The 3919-nt window shown below is 39.9% G+C and overlaps 1 long non-coding RNA gene across 1 annotated transcript; it reads left to right on the plus strand.

Annotated features, from left to right (window-relative positions):
* The first annotated feature begins 483 nt into the window (after positions 1–483).
* On the plus strand, positions 484–3719 carry LOC133857630 (uncharacterized). Its single transcript, XR_009898360.1, has 4 exons — positions 484–754; positions 915–1104; positions 2310–2540; positions 2709–3719. It is a non-coding gene; the product is annotated as an uncharacterized LOC133857630 (long non-coding RNA).
* Positions 3720–3919: the final 200 nt, after the last annotated feature.

The raw sequence follows: 3919 nt of genomic DNA on the forward strand, positions 1-3919 counted from the left end.
AAATCTTCTGACATCACTCTGAAAGTGGAATCCCTGTTTACCGCATCATTACACATAAGTGATTTTGTCCAAACACAGAATAATGCCAAAATACTAACACGCATTTTGATATTTTGTTGTACACTATTGCACACACTTGTTAAAATTAAAAGTCTATTTAATTTTCATGATTGACAGCCGTGTAAAAGTAAATTTGATGACAAGTACTCGAGATCTGCGACAATCGAATGGCGAGACTCGAGATGAGACACCTCAGAAAAATTTTGGATAATTTTTTTTAGTCTCTATTATTATTTAAAAGATTTTTTTTTTTTTAGTTGGGTAAATTTTTATGTTTACATGAATTTCGACTTATTTAAAAAAAAAAAATGCACAACAACACGTGTTGTTAATAAAAAAACACAGCTTGAAACAGGGTCATTTTAGTGAAGATTAAAAAGCAAACACGAGACCTCTATTCCTCTTCTCTTTCATGACAGGTTGCGTCCCCTGCCTTTTTACATCTTGCAGAATGGCTTGAAGCCATCGACACTTTGCAAATGCCCCTTGCCACTTCAAATTTTCCCCTACGTGTCTGAAAGCTATCAATACTTTCGGAAAACCTCGCCACGCTTCATTCCAACGAATTACACATTGCGTTAATGCAAGCCTCCTTCTCTTTCTATTTAAACTACTCTTCTCGCTGCTTCAAAGCATCAGTAGCGAATCCATTCACTAGAGACACTTGAGCTTCAGAAAAATTCCGACTTAACAGGTATTCCTCTCAAACCTTTTTTTTAGTACGTTTTAACTTTTGATTAATCTCCCTTTTTATCACTCATACACAGCAACAAGACCCATGTTTCTCTCTTCTTCTTTTTCCTTACTTCTCTGCATTTTCTTTTTCTTTATTTTCCTTGCCAAAACTGAATCAGAGAGACAAGAGGGAGAGGGAGAAATCGAGAAAGTGTAGGGGAGGGAGGAGATCCAACCGGTGGGCTAGCCACCAGACAAGGCGGACGACGACGCCAAGCTGGCAGGCCATGGCCCCACGCCAGCGACGTCACTGGATAGAGGATTCCGGCGACTTCTGGGTTCCCAAAACAGAGAAAAATCCACCTTATTGTAAGTAATAATTTATGGGTTTTGATCTTTTCTAGGTTTAGGTTAATTGATTGAGAAAAATTCCTAGCTTTTAGAAGAATTTTTCGGTAGCAACAAAGTGGGTAACGAGAATTCTTTGAGTGTCCTTGATTTCTTTTCTAGTCAAATGGGTGTGGAATCTACTGCAATATTTCTAGGTTTGCTTTGGGGAAGATGTTATGAACTTAGTTGATTTAGAAGTATAGAAGACAGCTTTTGACACTTAAAGGGGTCAATCCCTCCTTTCACTCTAACACTCGGTTAAGAGGAACCACTTTGAATAATAATCTGGATAATTTCATTCATAGAAGCTATTAGACTTTAAATACAAATAATCTGAACAGCCCACAACTTGAGCTACTAACCCACTAAAGAAGTGTTGTAAATAACTGACATGGCCTACTAACCCAGCCCATGTCTAACCACTACCCATTAATCTAGAAAGCACTAACATAATGTAGCTATCAATTAACTACTGCTCCCATTTACCACGATGGCATTACTGCTATGCCACATGTCTACCTCTCATTCTCTTAAGATCCACTTGCACTTCCCACTTAGCACGCACACTGTTATGGCTCACATCTTCACACGTCTTCACCCCTTCCACATATTTCGCATATTTGCATTCCACTTCTCCTTCTTTTCCGTGTTCTGCCTTGCTCTTCGACAAAGGCCATAACAATTGGTCATTCTCAAAAGACCTTGTCCACAAGGTCAGGGAATTTATTCTTTAGCTCGTGTAAGTCCTCCCAAGTGGCCTCTTCTGCCTCCGTACCAGCCCACTGCGTGAGAACTTCCGTGGTGGCTCGCTGCCCTTTTTTCTTCAACCGGCGTTCTAGCAACTTCTCTGGAACAGGGGAGAGTGTTCCCTCCGGTGAGATGTATGGAAGCTGGGTAATTGCTTCTGTGTGATGACCGAGCTTCTTCTTGAGGTTGGAGACATGGAAAGTAGGGAAGATTTGGCTACCAGGTGGTAGTTCCAGTGTATATGCTACCTGTCCGGCCCTTTTGATTACTTGAAACAGTCTGTAATACTGTGGCGCGAGCTTGAGGTTTCGACGAAGGGCGATTGACATTTGGCGGTACGGACGTAGCTGGAGGAACACCCAATCACCAACCTCAAAGCTTTGATCTGTGTGATTCTTGTTTGCAAAAAAATTCATCCTTGCCTGTACCTCTTGCAGATTCTCTTTTAGCAAGGTAAGGATGAACTCCCGGCTTTTGAGCTCATCGTCGACAGCTTGCACATGAGTGGCGCCGTGTTCATGGGGCAAGAGTGCCGGTGGGGGATAGCCATATACAGCTTCAAAGGGGCTCAATTTGGTAGAGGTGTGGACAGAAATGTTGTATGACCACTCGGCTAGAGGAAGCCAACGTATCCAGTCCTTCGGCCTATGTCCTGAAAAGCTTCTGAGGTAAGCCTCTAAGCCCTTGTTCATTATTTCCATTTGCCCATCCGTCTGTGGGTGGTACGCCGTGCTCATTAAAAGCTCGGTGCCACTCAAACGAAACATTTCTTTCCAGAAATTGCTAGTGAAAACCAGGTCCCTATCACTTACAATTGATTTTGGGAGTCCATGCAGGCGAAAAATTTGATCGAAGAAGTGATGGAGATCAAGGCACCGCTTTGAAGGATCTCGTTCAAGTACCAATTGGGCCGGTTACGAGAGCACGAGCAAAGAAGTTCAAGGATGTGCTCAACGGACTCATCCAAGAGTTATGGGCTCAAGCAAATTCAGGGAGGCCCATTAAGCATGATCCACGTGGGCAACAAAGAATTGTCACCTTGATTCAAGTTCTAGAAGGATCCGGTCAAGGCTAAGAATTGCTGAGATTGTTCGTTAATTTAGAAGGATCGGATTGCATGACTTATTTTCTTTACCTACCTAAGATCTTTATTTATTTTCTTTCCTTGCTAGGAATTGATTTGGACTTTATTTTCTTTCCTTGCTAGGAATTGATTTGTTTACTTATTAGGATTAGAACTACTTTCTCCGCAAGTAATTTTCTTGTATAAATAGGTGTACCTACCATGTAATCGAGGAGACATTGATGATTCATAAAACTTGTGAGGTTTTATTCTCTTTGGTTCTTTGAAGAACTACTCGAACTTATTGGGATTTCCCGTGGCGTTCATATCGACTTATCAAACGGACTTCCACCACCGTTTGTGGCGTCTTCCTTATACCAAGGTTCTTGTTTATCATAAACAACGGGTCGAGGTCTTCCATTCGAATCTGTCCTTAGAAATGGTCTTGGGTTCCCTTTCGTTGTTGGGTCTCGTTATTCTTGAAGGGGTTCACATCATTTGTTATCAGAGCTCAGTTTCTAGTTCAGGTTTGCATATCCCTTCACATCACTATTTTGAAATTTTATTTCATTATTCTTAAAAGCCAATTGCTAATCATCAAAAAAAAAAAAAAAATCGTGTCAAAATTCAGATTTGTGATTTTTGCGAATCTTTGCTTTAATTTTTCAGATTTGAAATTTTCAGATTTGAATTCCATTCTTAATTGATTACGCGAATCTTTACTTTAATTTTCAGATCAATAATTTCAAGATTTGGATTTTCTTTCCATATCTGCAACTTCCATCTTTGAATTACATGTCGCTTTGTCCTTTGTATAGTTTCATGTGCTTGTTGAAATCTGATCAATCGTTTTTAGCAATTACAATTATTATTGTTGCTTGTGACTAGAAAAAAAAAAAAAAAAAAAAAAAAAAAGTTGCGGACAAAAAAAAAAAAAATTCATTATTCTGTGCTTCCAAAATTCCAAACTGTCATATTCCTTCT

The sequence above is a fragment of the Alnus glutinosa genome, chromosome 14 (assembly GCF_958979055.1).
Source record: "Alnus glutinosa chromosome 14, dhAlnGlut1.1, whole genome shotgun sequence".
NCBI lineage: Eukaryota > Viridiplantae > Streptophyta > Magnoliopsida > Fagales > Betulaceae > Alnus > Alnus glutinosa.